The sequence below is a fragment of the Miscanthus floridulus genome, chromosome 18 (assembly GCF_019320115.1).
Source record: "Miscanthus floridulus cultivar M001 chromosome 18, ASM1932011v1, whole genome shotgun sequence".
Classification (NCBI taxonomy): domain Eukaryota; kingdom Viridiplantae; phylum Streptophyta; class Magnoliopsida; order Poales; family Poaceae; genus Miscanthus; species Miscanthus floridulus.
This window is the reverse complement of record NC_089597.1, coordinates 63,485,936-63,503,449: the sequence shown is the minus strand read 5'-3', so window position 1 is coordinate 63,503,449 and position 17,514 is coordinate 63,485,936. Positions and strand designations below refer to the sequence as shown.

General features: G+C 45.3%; 1 pseudogene; it reads right to left on the bottom strand.

The window, feature by feature from the left end:
- Positions 1 to 11,639: 11,639 nt before the first annotated feature.
- On the bottom strand, positions 11,640 to 11,756 carry LOC136525003 (small nucleolar RNA Z206; annotated as a pseudogene).
- Between the last annotated feature and the right edge of the window lie 5,758 nt (positions 11,757 to 17,514).

The following is a 17,514-nucleotide window of genomic DNA, read 5'->3' as shown; positions in this document are numbered from 1 at the left end:
CTCAATCTAGTGCCTTTCTTCAATATGTAGCATTTGCAACCAAATACCCAAAAACATATGGTGTCTTCTCTTTCAATGGGTGACAATATAAGCAATTGCTACAATAGCAAGCCGTGTTGATTGCTTTGGCCCAAAAGTATTGACTCACATTGTATTCACTCAATATTGATCTTGTCATGTCAATCAAAGTTCTATTCTTGCTCTAAACAAGGTCATTTGATTATGGAGTGTACTTGGCCTAGAATTGATGTCTAATTTCAAATTCATCACACAACTCATCAATTCTAGTGTTCTTAAACTCACTACCATTGTCACTTCTAACTTTCTTGATGGTTGTTTCAAACTCATTGTGAATGCCCTTGACAAATGATTTGAATGTTTCAAACACATCACTCTTATCCACTAGAAAGAATGCATAAGTGTATCTAGTATAGTCATCTAGTATCACAAAGTCATATTTGTTTTCACCAATGCTAGTGTATTATGTTGGCCCAAACAAGTCCATATGCAATAACACAAATGCCTTGCTAGTGCTCATTATGCTTTTCTTAGGATGGGTGTTTCCAACTTGTTTGTCAGCTTGACAAGAGCTACAAAGCTTATCCTTCTCAAACATAACATCTTTCAAACCTCTAACCAAGTCATGCTTAACCAATCTATTTGATTGTTTCATTCCAACATGACCAAGCCTTCTATGCCATGACCAACCCATACTAGACTTAGTGAACAAGCATATTGACAATTGGGCTTTACTAGCATTGAAATCAACCAAGTATAGATTTTCATATCTAAAGCCTTTGAAGACCAAGTTAGAGCCATCTACACTTATGATCTCTACATCATCTACTCCAAATATGCACTTAAACCCAAGATCACACAATTGAGCCATGGATAGCAAATTGAAGTTCAAGATCTCTACTATAAACACATTGGATATGCTCAAGTCATTGAATATTGCAATTTTACAAATCCCTTTGACCTTGTCTTTGCCATTGTCATCAAATGTGATACTATCATAACCATTGCTATCATTGGTGTTGATTGAGTTAAACATTCTTGTATCACCGGTCATGTGTTTAGTGCACCCATTATCAAGAACCCAATGCCTTCCTTTGGCTTTGTAATTGACCTACAAAAGAAGATCAATTCTTTTTAGGTACCCAAACTTGCTTGAGTTCTTGAAGGTTAGTCACTAAGCTCTTTGGTACCCAAATGACCTGCTTCTTTGGGCCCAACATGGATATACCAACAAACTTAGCCTTCACACCATTGGCACCCTTGGTAATCAAATGACAAGAATCAAATCTAATTGAGGATACATTGGCATGTGATTTCTTGTTCTTCCAATCATGCTCTTTATGACCAACTTGCTTGTAACTAGTGCAAAATCGACCATTGTTCTTCATAAAACTAATCATGTGAGGAGCAAAGGCTGCCTTGCCTTTCTTAGGGGTATAACTCAATCCCTCTTTGTAGAGAGAAACTCTTTAGCTACCCAAGCACATAAGCAAGCAGTCCTCACCACCATAGGCTTTGCCTAAGGTGTGAGTGAGCTCATTTACCTCCTTCTTGAGAGTCTCATTCTCAACCATAAGTGAGGCATCACAAGTGAAACCATCTCTTATAGGTGAAGTAGAGGTGGATGTGCTCGATGAGATACAAGAAGGGTTAGCGGGAGCAACAATGATAGGCTTATAGAATGATTCATCAATTATGTTACAAGTTAAGCCTACATCACATGTTACAACATGCTCTTTCTCTTTTTGCTCATCAAGTAGAGAGAAATGAGTTTTTTTCAAGCTTGTTGTGAGCCTTGCCAAGCTTCTCATGGGCTTCATCTAGCCTCTCATGAGATGCATTGAGCTCATCAAAGGCTTGCTTAAGGGCTTTTAGTTCCTTATGCAAGTCTTTGCATTCTCTTCTCTTAATATCAAAATGTTCCTTAGCATCATCTAACATGTCAAGTAGTTCATCCTTAGTTGGTTCATCATCATTATCACTTTCACTTTCATTATCATGTTCCTTATCACATCCATCATCACAAGTTTGTATCTTAGTGGCCTTAGCCATGAAGCAGGTCGATGGAGTGTCGAAGAGAGAAGGCTTCTCATTTATGGCAATACTTGCAAGAGCCTTCTTCATGGTGGTCTTGTCATCATCACTTGAGAAAGCATCACTATCCCAAGTGACCACATATGAACCACCCTTCTTCTTCTTCTTCTTCTTGAAGGTCATCTTGTCCTTCTTCTCCTTCTTATCCATCTTCTTGCTCTTCTTGTCATCATTATCATTGTCGCTATTGTATGGGCATGGAGCAACAAGATGATCCTTTCTTCCACACTTGAAGCACCTTCTTGACTCTTCCCTGTTCTTGGATGAAGACTTCTTTCTTCTAGCATGATAGTCCTTCTTCACCATGAACTTTCCAAATCTCTTCACAAAGAGAGCCATCTTCTCATCATCATCATCATCCCAAGAGAATGAACCTTCATCTTCACTTGATGTGTCTTGCTTGGCCTTGTCCTTTGATGATGATGTGGCTTTGAATGCCACACTCTTCTTCTTCTCATCCTTGTTCTCGTCTTTCTTCTCCTTCTTTTCTTCCTTCTCATCATCATCTCTATATGTGTCATCGGTCATCACATCACCCAACACACTTTTTGGTGTCATGGAGTCCAAACCACTCACTAGAATAGTGACCAATGTGCAAAATCTTGATGGTAAGCATCTCAAGAACTTGTAGGATAAGTCATTGTCCTTCACCTCTTCTCCAAGTGCTTTGAGATCATTGACAAGCACTTGAAGCCTATGGAATATCTCCGGCACACTCTCATCTCCCTTCATCTTGAAGCTAGCAAACTTCTCCTTGAAGATATATGCCTTGGCACCCTTCATGGCTCAAGTGCCCTCAAATGATTCCTCCAACTTCTTTCATGCCTCATGAGCCATCTTAATATTCTTGATTTGCTCAAATGTCCTCTCATCCAATGCATCATGAATGGCACTAAGAGCAATATCATGGTTTTGGAGCAATACTTCTTTGGCCGTGGTGGGAGTTTCCACATTGGCAATCTCAATCTTGGTCTTCACCACCTTCCACACCTTTCTATTAATTGACTTGATGTAAGTGGTCATTTTTGCCATCCAATAAGGATAATTTGATCCATCAAATTGGGGTGACTTCTTGGTGTTGTTGATTTGAGACATTTTGACACCAAAGATTGTTAATCCTCAAATCATGGTGACCACGGCTCTAATACCACTTGAAAGGTCCTAATAGCTAGAGGGGGTGGGGTGAATAGCCTATGAAAAAATTATACAACAACACTAAGAAAAGTGGTTAGACAAATATGAGGTGAAGCAATTCTTGCGCTAGCCTACTAAAAATGCAAGCCACCTACCACAATTCTAGTTACTATAGTCTCTAAGCACACAAAGCTAGTCACTACCACTAAGTTAGTGAGCTCTCAAAGATTAACTAAAGTGCCTCACTAACCACTAGACAAGACACAAGCTAGCTCTCAAAACTAAATACACTAAAGAGCTTAGCTACACTAGGAAAGTAATGCAAGAGAGGTAGGAAAGATATACCACCATGGCAAGTGATCAATCACAATGAATATCAAGAATACCAAGGAGACAATGATGACACAATTATTTTTTCCTCTGAGGTTCACTTGCTTACCAGCAAGCTAGTCCCCGTTGTGGTGATTCACTCACTTGGAGGTTCACATGCTAATAGGCATCACACGCCTAACTCGCAATCGGGTGCCGCACAACCAACACAAGATGAGAATCCATAAGCTACGTGCAATCCACTAGAGTTGCCTTTGGTGCTCCACCATGGAAGGCACAAGAACCCCTCACAATCACAATGAACGGAGCTGGAGATAATCCCCTTCCTCTGCTCGACGATCCACCATTTATTGGACCATCTAGGTGTCGATAAACACCAAGAGTAATAAGATCTCCACCAGCCCAAATCACCCAACTAGTGCCACAAGATGCTAGACCACGAAGCAATGCACTAGAGGCTCTCCAATCTCACTCAAGATGATGAAATCAAGTGTGCAAGCGAGTGGATTGGTGTGCTCAGCTCCTAAACGGTGTATGCAGGTGCGGGAAAAGCCAAGAGAGTGGCCAAAGCCGGCCACCACCTCTATTTATAAGCCCACAAGCAAATAGAGTCGTTACCCCTTGGAGCCAACTTCTGTGAGGTCACTAGACATGACGGCGGTGGCACCACCCTAGGGGTGGTGGTGCCCCCCCAACGGTCATTTCCAATGGCTAGTTTGACTAGCATGCGGTCACTGGACAGGCGGCGATGGCACCACAACTAGGGTGGCGGTGACCACCCGGCCAGCTGCCCGAGAATACCAGCATTTGGAAAAAAGTGGTGGTGCACCACCCTTAGGGTGGCAGTGCCCACAGCGGTGACCAACCCTAGTTCCCTTGCTCTTGGGTGAGAAGCGGCGGTGGCACCGCCCCTCTAGTGGCAGTGCACTGTCCTCGCCACGACAGTCTACACCGGACACGCCGGTGCCATGCCCCTTCTCTACTGCTCTCGACCGAGGTCAGGTGGGCACCGCCCTAGTGGTGGCGGAGCCACTGGATAGGGTGACGGTGCCCCACCATAACACCTCCCTCTCGGCCTCCTCAGCTAGTCACTGTCATAGGGGTAGCGGTGCACCAGGCAGGCCATGGCGGTGCCCTGTGGCAGCATTCCAAGCCCGATAAACAAAATGGACCTATGGATATCACCTTTGCCTTGAGCCCATTTTGTTTTTCTCTTTCTTCTATTTCAAAGTATGGAGCTTGATCATTACATGTGTTCACACCATCACCATGATCTTCATTTCATGTGGACATCTCCATCCATGAGTGCCACCTAGCTCCTTCACTTGGGTTGGACCAACCTATCTCAAATCCACACTTAGAGCATAGGGTTAGTCCAAATAGGTTTCATCAATTAGCCAATACCAAACTAGGGCTTTCACACGCCCCATACGCACATCAGCGGGCTCACGGGCTTTACATTTACCATCAGCTTTGCCAACGCGTTTCGACCGGTGGCCAGACCCCAAAGCATGCGCACCAGCATCTTTCGTAGCCTTCTCTTCTAGAACAGGACGGTCCTCATACACCACTCCCATCAAGTCAGAGTTGTGGTTCAGCCTCCTTTTCGATCCAAGGCTGGCTCTCTTAGCCTCTTGTTCCTTAACAAGATAAGCGCCGCAAACCTTTTCGGCTTGGCTTTCGACATAAGCGACGAAAGACTCATCAGTTTTATATCCTTTTGGCTTTCAGCACGCCACAATTGGACCCTTGTAGCCGTTCAAATCAGCAAAGCTATCAAACTTTGTGTAAACACCAGAGCGGACTCTGGCCAAGAGCTATCCATTCCTCGACTAGATCCCTGCTGATCTGCCATTGCGACATGAGGCCAAAAGCTTCTTCGTTTCTCACTTCATTCGGTCTAGACATCAAAAACGAAAGCATACGGACACCCGAAAGTGGGGTCAGCTTCGAAACCAATGGTGAAGCCTTTTCCTTCCCATTCGCCTCAGCTTCCTCGACTTCTGAGTCCGTGCAAACATGGTGATAGAACCAGAACTGAGCCCACTGTGGCCATTTGTTTCGAAAGGTTGGCACGTGCCCTCCGCCATCCTCCAGTTTCTTTGGAACAAAGATGTAGGCCCTGAAATCTGAATATACCTCTTCATCTGTATCCAGGTTCCGAAACTTGTTTCGGTGCTGCTGAATCTTGTAAAAATGAACAAAATTGTCCATCAACAGCTTGGAACCAGTCATCTTCATGGCCAAGCCAAAAATGCTCAGGCGGGCGATAGCGTTGGGAGTCAACTAATGAAGTTGCACCCTAGACCGATCAAGCACACCCGAAACAAATGGCTCCAAAGGAAAGTGCAGGCCAGTGGCAAAGAAGTCGCGAAAGACAACAGCCTCAAAGGGTTTCGGCTGAGGCACTATCTCATTACCAGGAGGGCGAAACTGGGGATGACCCAAGCTATCCGGCTCCAGGTAGCCCTTGTTCACATATTCTTGTATCAGCTTACGATTCACACCAGATCGGCCTAAGATAAAATTATTCCCAACTAGCGCCGCAGCCGGAGAGTTACTAACAGACTCGGTGATAGACACTTATGCCGAATCAGTCGACGCTTGTGGTTCCTCTTCTGCAATCAGTAAGACGCTTTCAGCGCCACCAAAAACCACATCTTGAGGATCACTAGGTTTTCGACGAGAAGAGCCAAAGCTGCCAGTACTGGTCGAAACTGATAATTTAGAAGAACTACTAGCTGCCCTATCAGTAGTCTTTCAGCTCGAACTCCCCAGCTGCTCTCACTTCCGCTGGATGAGCCGGAGGGCGAAGCAACCCCTACCATGTTAGCCATCTAAAGAGATGGTGAAAACTCAAAATGAAACGAAAGTATGGAAATAAAGAAAAAGTAATAGCAAATGATGAACAGTAAAAGCAATGACGAAAGCAGAAGCGAAAGAAAAAAGGTTTCACCTTGTCAATGAGGCGGAAGCGAAGTCTCATAGCAAGGCGCGAAATGATTAGCCAAAAGCTCAGTTGGTTTCGACTAGGAGCGTCGGAGACAGAGCAATGGAACCACAACTCAAGCTAGTGCACAAGGGGGGTCCTATATAGCCGACCGACTGAAGGCCAAGAGGCGCGCCAACTAGCCGTTACCCCATGCGTCGCGTCGATTCACGTTCCAAGCAATAGAAAAATAATAAAATATAAAAATAATAAGCAGACACCACTTTGATTTTAATAAAATAATATTTCACACAACATCAATAACAAATAATAAATAAAAATAAAATAAAAAATAATCAGCTCACCGTTTCGCACCTTGGGGGAAGGCGTCAGTCGTCGAAATGTTAGGTGAAAATGTGGCGCCCCCTCTCGACACGGGCGGCGAAAGAAGTCACCGAGGGGCTACTGTTGGGGGAGGCCTCAGGGTCTAGGCCCCCTTGCCTTTGTACCAATTGGCCAAACATTTCGCGCGGGAAGCGAAAGGCTAGATGGCAAAAGAGACGGCGAATGCCAACCGCCGATTCCGTTAGATCCATGCCCAAAGGGCGCCGAGGGTTTCAGCCAATGTTCCGATGTGAGGACCGTATCGGCAATCAGCGAAACGGATGGCGATAGGCTCCAATAATCTTCACCCGAGGTTCAGGGGTAAGGGTACAGAGACCTTCCACCCTTGGTTTCGCCTACCCGTTCCGGAAGGTGAGATGGCAAAACCCGTGGCGAAAGATGTCGGTAGTTTCCGTCTACACACTGTTGTCAGTAGGGTCAAGAAAAACCTTTCGACAGGTCCATAGCTAATTGATGTAGGGGTGATTTGGTTATTTGCAGGTTTTTGTCATTTCGTCACCTTGCTAGATGGGCCCAGCAATCGGTTTCCATGGACCCGCCTGAGGAAGGTGACTTCCAAGGGAGGTCGGATGGTCTCAAGAGGCAGCTTGACATCCCTGTGAAAATCCTATGGTACCTTCCGTTCGTACCGATGATCCAACGGCTATACATGACCGAGGAGTCCGCGAAACAGATGACATGGCACAAAAATGGACGTCGATACAATCCAGATAAGATGGTACATCCTTCCGATGGTGAATCATGGAAACATTTTGATGACATTCATCGTGAGAAAGCTCTAGAGGCCTGTAATGTCCGTGTTGCGTTGGCAACAGATGGGTTCAATCCTTATGGAATGATGGCTGCCCCATACACTTGTTGGCCTATGTTCGTTATCCCGCTCAATCTCCCCCCAGCGTCATCTTTCAACGGCAGAACATATTCTTGTCGTTGATAATTTCTGAACACCCGGGGAATAGTATGGGTGTGTTCATGGAGCCTGTGATTGATGAATTGCTCAATGCTTGGGACGAAGGGGTATGGACATACAACCGAGCTACAAAGAGAAGCTTCAAGATGCATGTTTGGTACCACTACTCCCTGCATGACTTCTTGGCATATGGAATATTCTGTGGCTGGTGTGTTCACGGCAAGTTCCCATGCCCAGTATGCAAGACAGCTCTGAAGTTTATTTGGTTGAAGAAGGGTGGCAAGTATTCCTCATTTGACAAACATCAACAATTCCTCCCTCTTGACCATGCATTCAGACAAGACACCAAGAACTTTACGAAAGGCCTCAAAGTTACAGACCCTCCACCGGTGATGATGACAGGTGTCGCGGTCCGTGCTCAGATAGATGCTCTCGAGGTCAATGAAGTTGAAGGTGGTTTTGTGGGTTATGGCGAGCAACATGCATGGACTCACAAGCCGGGCTTGGAGAGGCTCCCCTATTTTGATGACCTTCTTCCACATAACATTGATGTAAATGCACACTGAAAAGAATATAGCTGAGGCACTTTAGGGAACAATCATGGACACTGATAAGTCAAAGGACAACGTTAAGGCTAGAGTGGATCTGGCAACGTTATGCCATTGGTTTGATCCTAAAAAATAAGACGGATCCCTAATCTTGGGCTAGTCGAAATTCGACAGGATTCCAAGTACCCAGGAGACGATGTCTATATCGTGGCTCAATAGGCCACACAAGTTTATTATCTCCCATGGGCGTGCCAAGATGACCTGCATCTTAAGGGTTGGGATGTTGTGAACAAGGTATCGCCACACAGTAAACTACCTGTCCCAAACAATGAAGATTACAACTTTGACCCAAACACATATGACGGAGAGTTCTTTCAAGAAGAGGGGCTACAAGGGAGCTTTGTGATAGACATAACCGATCCGGTCAGAATGGAAGTAGACAATGAAAGGGTTGATGATGAGGACGATGGGGATGAGGTTCAAAATGTGAAGGACTTAGAATTACTTCGGCGATTAGAATTAGGCAATGACAGTGATGACAACATTGCTCCTCCGGATGGTCATGATATCAACATGGAAGTAGACATGCATGATAGTGATGATGAGACTTATGATCCAGCTAATACCGATCATGATGATTATTTCTAAGACATGTAATATTATGTTACCTTCTAATTATGTTTTGTTCATTTTGCACTACATCTTATTTATTTTACATCTCTTTCTAATTATGTTTTATTCATTTTGTATCTCTTTGTAATTGTAGGTGATTGAACAAAGATGCCAGGCGGCGGGGGTCTCTTAAGGGATTTAAGGAATGTAAAGTCAAAATACAAGAGGGTGGAGGAGGTAGCTCCTCCGCCACCGCCAAGGAAACACAGGGGTCGTCAGGCTCCTCCGCCATAGAGGTAGGAGGAGGAGGTGGAGGAGTCCAAGGAGGAGGAGGTGCCCGAGGAGCACGAGGAGGCGGTGGAGGACGAGGAGGAGGTGGTGGAGGACGAGGAGGACGAGGCTAAGGAGGCGACGAGGGGTTCCTCTTCCTGTGGTGCGGCGGCAGGGGGCTCCTCTTCCTCTGGCATGGCTAAACTCTATCAGCGAGGTCCCTCGCAACTCCCGAAGCGACCGATACCTCTTGAGAGACGCCCGATAGTTCGACCCGGTGGTTCAAAGTAAGTAACTTTACATGCTATCACTATTTTCTCATTTGTTATGTTGAAACTAATAAGTTTTCTTGATCACTTGGGCAGGGGTTTCGTGATTGTGGGTGCAGGTGATCACGGACGCCATCCCAATGGCATTCTTGGTCTTTTATGCAAGACACACTTCCCTAGCTTTGTTGACTTTGCCGGAGTGCGGCAGCCGGCCTGGACGTTTGCCCACTACGCCGTCTGCGTAGATGCATATGATCGGGATGGCAGGATCTACGGCCACAAGGCAGAGCGGGTGATTACAGAGTTGTGGGTAAGTCTTCGTCTCACTACACTGCTCAATTCATCGCATTCATTGGACATTCTTCAAATAATGATAGGATACATTGCGTCTACATACAAGATTTCTTCAGATGCGAGCCGGGATGGGAGGTGGCAGCGATGGCGGCGGCTAACAAAGCTTGTCACAAACTTGTGGGTGACATGCACTATGAGGCGCGCCTCCAGGCCGTCGTGACATACAACGCGACCTTCGAGTTTAGGAAGGTCACGAAAAAAGAGGCAAGAAAGGAGACGCTTACCAAGGAACAATACATGAAGGTAAATATATAAGATTAATACTGATTTTTTCTAAGATTAAATAAGCTTAATTTGATCTACATATACCTGATGTCGTGTAGGTGGTTCCGTGGTGGTGCACTGGGCATGAAGACTGCTGGGAGGCAATGGTGGACAAGTGGTGCAGCCCCGAGTGGTGGGAGATGCACAACACTTGTCGGGAGCGGCGTTTGATGATGCCTGGTGCACCACACCATCAAGGCAACCTTTGCCTCCCGGCCTACGTAGCTAAACGGGTACGCTGAATCAATTTCTTTATTCTAAAGCTCAACTATGCAAATTTCTAATCATCATGCTGTTTCTTTCGCAGTCGATGTCACATGGTGGCGCGCTCGTCTCCCAGTTCGAGGCGTGGGCAATGGCCCACAAGGGCAAGGCGACGTCCGACGTCCACTACAACCCGGAGGACCCGCCCGAGGCATACAACAACTCGTCCATCCACACCCGCCTCACTGAGTACACAGCGATGGCAAGGGAGGTCCATGGGTCAGAGTACGATCCCACCTCCGAGGACCTTGATGGAGAAGTCGTCATGAGGTTGGGAGGAGGGAAGAAGCACGGGCGGTACTAGATTGGCGATGGCGCAATCGACCAGACCCGTACTAGGTCTCTGTCCCAGATTCGAGCAAGGTGCACGAGCTCGAGCCCGGCCATACGCACACGGTTGGACTGTACACAGCACACGGTGCAGGCACTCAAGGTTATTTCTGTTTTATTCGTCGTTCATTGATTTTTACATACCTTTGCTTTGCGTTGTATCATTGGGGTGAAATATTGTAGGCTGAGGTGGCGGAAGAGAGGAGGCGACGGGAGGAGGCTGAGGCGAGGGCTGAGGAGGATCGACGGAGGATGGAGCAGATGTTTCAGTATATTCAAGGTCTTGGAGCTCACTCAGGCTATGTTCCGCCACCGATGATATTCACTCCACCAAATGATCCTGCTGTCACTCCTGTGAGTTTCTCTACCTTAAATCTAAATGTGAATGTGGATATGGATATATGAATGTGAATCCAAATGATATGTTGAGACAAATGCACCATGATATGTGAATGCGGCTTTTGCAAGGGTAGTTGTCTTTCCTTTCCCAAAGCAGAAATGCTCTGGGAAAGTGTGCATTGGCACTCTACTATCCCAAAGGTCCAACAACTTTAGGATGTCTCTGCCAGTTTTTATTTGCTGTCCGTATTCAAATAAACATGTCACATTTGTGTCTTTTTTAAATTTTAGCCCACGTTGGAGCATATGGGGTCAACGACTAACATACATAGAGGGTTTGGTGCTGCCATGAAACGCAGCTTTTTCTGGACTTTGACTGAACTTAAATAGAAGATCCGAGACTCAAGAGTCAAACAAATTAATTAACACCACCACTTAAATAGAAGATTCGAGACTCGTCGCCATTGCTGGTGGCCGCAACCCACCGGCCTCCCCTCTCCACCTCCCACCTCATCCTCTCCCACAGCACCATGTCAAGCCCCACACCTCCAACAGTGGTTCTCGCCGCCGTCGCTGGTCGGAACCACATCGCCCCATCATCCGCCTGGGGCGCGCCTGCTTGTACTGGGCTGGTGCCGCCCAGTATCGCCATTTGTTTACTCCAAATCCACTCAGTAGCTAGCAGCATCCAACGCTGTAGTAGTAGTAGTAGTACTGTGTTTGTGTGTGTCTGAAGTCTATTTGGACTCTGAACATTGACCTGTGGCTGTGCTGCGTACTTGGTGTCGATCGGTGCCGGAACAGTGGGCAGTAAGCAAGTGTTGTACTCTACGACGTGCGCTTGCTTGCTTTTGTCTATCCTCCTGCACCAGCAGCAGCAGTCCAGCAGTATATCATCAGCATGGCATCCATCTCCCGTTGGTGTCAGTCAGTGAGATACGCGTGCATGCATCCATCATCCATGATCCATGCATCATGCGCTGCTCCGCTCAGCGCAGCGGCTTTGCTCTTGCTCTGTGTCCATCTCCCATCCACCATCTCCGTCGCCTGCCGGCTACTCCTGTCCTGAACAAATGCTATAGTATATAGGACAGGAGTAAACAAATGCTGCTAGCTACTAAGTGGATTTAGAGCGTACTCGCTTGCTCGGTAGCCTCGTCGAGCACGAGGAGGAACCCTGAGCCCGGTCCTTCAGGCGGCGGCTCTGCCGTAGACTTGGGGTCGGCCAGGTACCTTGACAGAGGCCTTGTTACGTACATTTCTTCTCCTCTAGCTGCTCTTGATCTGGTTGGCTTTGTCGTCTCAGAGATGGGATGTCCTTGGAGTCTTGGTAGGCCATATATAGTGGGCTGCAAGTAGGATGATCAAATGCCAACCACTAATATGTTGCTTTTTTTCAAGTTTTTAGAACCTACCTTAAATCTTGTCTCACACATGCAATCACTTCTCTTTTGTGCAGGGGCAATCGGCGGCGTCGAATGATGTTCATGGCACACCTCTAGCTCAGGGCACACCTCCGTCGCAGTGGGACAGGTGGAGTGGCCATCAACAATAGAGGTAGATGGACTTGTGCTTGTGATGCTTATTTGTGAATGGTGGCACTTGTGGCGGCACTTGGATGATATTTGTGGACTATGTGATACTTGTGGACAACTTGTGATGATATTTGTGGACTACGTGATACTTGTGGACAACTTGTGATGATATTTGTCATGGTTATGGATTATATGTGATGGCTGTGTGATATATGTGATTGTTGTGTGATATGTGATATATATGTGATGGTTGTGTGATATATGTATGTGTGGATGCAATAAACAAAAAAATGCAAAAAAAAAGCAAATTTCCCAGCTATGCCGAGTGCAATGACCAAGACACTCGGTAAAGCTGGGAGGCTTTGCCGAGTGTTATAACCATGACACTCGGCAAAGGCAGGGAGGCTTTGCCGAGTGTCACACGGAAGACACTCGGCAAAGCCTCGCTTCCTTTGCCGAGTGCTACAAGTTAGACACTCGGCAAAGTCTCTCTGCATTTGCCGAGTGTCACCAATTAATCACTCAGCAAAGCGGCCACCTTTGCCGAGTGTAGTGCGAGTGACACTCGGCAAAGAGAGCGGGCTTTGCCGAGTGCCCCTGTGAGGCGCTCGGCAAAGCGACCGTAACCGTCGATTGGCCCCGTCAGACAACTTTTCTTTGCCGAGTGGTTTACGGGCACTCGGCAAAGCCTTTGCCGAGTGCCCGGCAAAAGACACTCAGCAAAGAGGCTTTTGCCATCACCGGCTTTGCCGAGTGATCTTTGCCGACGGTTACACTTGGTAAAGCCTTTGTCGAGTGTATATGGGGATTTGCCGAGTGTCACATGCACTCGGCGAAGAGCCTGAGTCCGGTAGTGAGTCCAAGTAATATCCCCTGAAGAAGAAGCTCGGCCTTCCTCCGTCTCTTAGACAATGATCATCATATAGTCTCCGGTAGGCGGACCTAACAGTATATAGTCCATGCCGTTCCGGTTCCCAGGCCCACACATCATCACCCCTTCCACGAATTGGTATGCTCATGATGGCGTGAGCATCCACAATCACAAACAGTTACTTAATCAGCTCCTAGTTCCAGGCTCCTCGTTCCAGGCTCCGCTAGGGGTTAAGAGGTCAGCCACCATGTTCACCTGTGTCTGCTCTGGACCGGTGATCGGCTTACCACTAAAATGGTTTGGGATCCAGCGGTCTTGCCAAATCCTTGTCGAACTACCATCACCAATCTGTCGCACCAGGCCTTTGTGAAGCACTTCCCTCCCGGCTAGAATTGCCTGCCATGTATGACTTGCATGCTTTTTACGTATTGCAGACAGGAACTCAGAGTCATGATAGTATCTGCCTTTCAAGACCTTTGCACAGAGTGAGTCCGGGTTTTCAATCAATCTCCAACCCTGCTTGCCAAGCATGGCCAAATTGAATAGTCTTAGTTCCTGAAAACCCATACCACCATGAACTTTTAGTTTCGTCAATAATTATCACCGTTGCCAGTGGATTCTCCTGCTATCTGCCGCACTGCCCCCACCAGTAATTGGATATCACCGATTTCATCTTGCGACATGTGTCTTTAAGAATCATGAAGCAGCACCTCCCTTCCCGCACAGCTTGCCTCACGTCCACTCCACGTACCAATCAGGTTTTTAACTCTGGTCGGCATGAACACAAAATTGTCCTTTGTAGCACGTCCACCAACCGACTTTACAGATCAACCAGGTTAAAATGATTCTGAGTTATCAGCTTCTCCTGCCATAAATTTCTTTATAGGTCAACTAGATTAAAATGATTATGAGTTATCAGCTTCTCCCGCCATAAATTCTCGACGGAGAACTTGTCAGTTGTTCCAACCTGGTCATCCGTAGCTCGCTCCAAATGCTTGATCGGGCATAGTATCTTCCAGCTCAACAGCAGAAGCAACACCCTTCTCACCAAAGTACACGGGCAGAGAATAGAGTTTTACTCCCGGTGGGGAACCCCCTCTAATCCCGGTTCCCCACCCGGGAGCAAGCATCCGGAACTAAATGGGGGTCCTTTAGTCCTGGGTCAGGAACCAGGACTAAAGGAGGACCTTTAGTCTCGGTGGGTAACACCAACCGGGACTAAAGGTGCCTCCTGATATGCCACGATGACCGGCACCCTTTAGTCCCGGTTGGTAATACGAACCGGGACTAAAGGTTTTTTTTTCTTTTCTTTTCATTTTTTGTTTTCTTTTCAAAATAGGTTTTCGAAGTCGTATTGTACGCTGCTAATTATATATTTATACGCGCGTATAGTATGTTTCGGTTCAAGCACAATGAACGTATTAAATCACACAATTCAAACATAGAAATATATATATATATATATATATATATATATATATATATATATATATATATATATATATATATATACATGCATGTATGCATATGTGTATTTTACATTATATTATTTCATGTGCATATATTATGAAAGATTGCATTACAATTGTTGTGATATAACAAGTTTTCTCTCATCCTCTAGCTTGGCTTCCATGGTAGTATTGGGTCGAAGTAGAACTCGCCCTTGGAATCGATGACCTGCTCATTAAAAAATCCGGCTATAGACTCTTGAATTGCTTTGATTTGGTCTTGCCGTATGACATTTTCCTCCAACCATCGAGCCTACAGGTTTGAATTAAAGGAAAATTAATTAATATATGTATATATATATATAAAGACATAGTAACATAATCAATAATAATAATTAAATGAATATATAGTGTATTTTTAATGTACTTTGAGTCTCTCTGTAGGAGTTCTTTGGGAGACCACCTTGATAAACTTGCAAACATAGTAACCACAGTAGTTGTTCCCCTGTTCCTGCCTCAGACACCACTTTACGAGAAAAAGATTTGTCATCCAATCTAGTGATCCGGTGAAAGCTATATGTTTAATTAATAAAGATGATGCGATTTAGGGGACTTACTTTCAAAGGGATTATATTCAGTGGCGTTTTGCATTTTCCCATGTGTTGCTTCTCAATAAAGGTTTTCCAAACACTGTCCAATAAAAAATTTGCCACATCATCAGATATAGTTAATCATCATGTTTGTGTGTATATATAGTTGCTAGAGATACCGAAATTATCTCTGGATAATATCTATCATATCTTGGTAGTCTTGTTGTGGTTTTCTCATCGAGTCATAGATTATCAAGTGACTTTTCACCGGATCGATGTCCATCAATATCCAGTGATTGCTGCATGTGTTTATAGGATATAACGCATAACACTCATTAATTAACTAGAATCAACATATGAGCCATTAAGGATGATCGACATTATTAACACTCACTTGAAGTTGTAGGGAAAGAGTATATCCTTCTTGTGGCGTTGGCTCACTAAGAAGTTCATGAGGTTACTCTCTTACTCAGACTTCCAATTAGTCTTTGGAGTAACTAGGTCTTTGAATACTATATGGGGATCAACAAAACCAATTTCATTATAGCCTTCCTTTCTAAGCTCTGTCATTGTAAATCTGCATATATATAGTACTTGTTAGGATAATTTATATGCATATACACACATATGATGAGTTTAATAATAGATCGAAAGAATTATTACTTACAGGCAATAGCAGCTAATGATAACTTTGTCCAGAGAGGTCAGGTGGCATAGTTGATGAAATTCTACAAAATATGAAATTGACCTCATCATTGCGTTCCTCTCGTCGAGATGGTCAAAAAATATATATGGAACATCTAATTTAGAGTCCGGATAAAGAAGTTATGTTTTGGGAAGATGTTGCAATGTCGGAAGTTCCGACCCTTGTCAGGTGCCGGGGGTCATCCCCATGTCGAAAGTTTTGACAAGCATCAGAACTTCCGACAGACCTAATGAAAGACCCAGATCAGATCTAATCTTTTGGATTTCGATTCGAGCTCTTCCGAACTCATGGGAAACATGAAAATACGTCTTGGAAGGGTTTGCTACTAGGATATAAGACCACACCCTCGATATATACTAGAGGATCATGGCCAATTGAGTTATCCAACATCCAATCATCATTTTTACATCTATTACCCAACTTTTGCCATTTTTCAACCCCCTTGTTGTTCGTCGCATCTCTCCGCGAGATCTATCGGCATTCTAGGTGACCTTGCCAACCCTAGAGCAACCCTAGGCATGCTTCTCCGTGACGGGTCCTCTGAGGAGGTGTTCCTAGGCTTTTGTGGAGAAAGACGGGCTCTAAATCGGCCTAATCGATCTCTAGATTGGTTTCATCTATCCTAGAGTTGTTTGCTGTGTGTGATAGGTTGATTGCAACCTAGGCGTGCTAGCATTTGCTGGTGTGGGATGTCTCAATCCAACGGGCAAAGCATATTATAATTTGGAAGACAGGGAGTATTTTTTAAGGTACGGGGAGTACTACAGACCCGCAAATCTGTCTCTGCATTTAGAATCCAATTTAGTTGCGTGATGACCTCAAGTCATTTCCTCAACTCTCACGTGTTACCCGAGCAATAAGACATGACTTCAGCAAGAAACGGAAGTCCTGGGCCCACAATTAGTTGCTTCTCGTACATGTCTTCTAGGGCATGACAAAAATCGATGAAAGCATGCAACGATCTTTGTATCCGATCGATATATGACTACTATCACTGTATGCGTCCTTGTTTGTCCAGTTCCAAAGCATCAGATTTAGCACTTCTCTGCACTAGCCACCAAGGGTTTAGCATATACCGAGAACCACAGGTGGCACCATTAAATAGCTCAATTCAAAAAAAAAAAAAGTTGTAACAAATAAAAGTTACGGTGCAAATACGTACTGTATCTGTGGAGAGAAAAACAGGAGAGGTCATCATCTATCGGCAACGGACAGAGATGGAGCAGTACAAACCGTCAGCTGTCGTGCCATTTCTATCCCAAGTCTCTGGTCTGGAAACGCCACGAGGCCCACG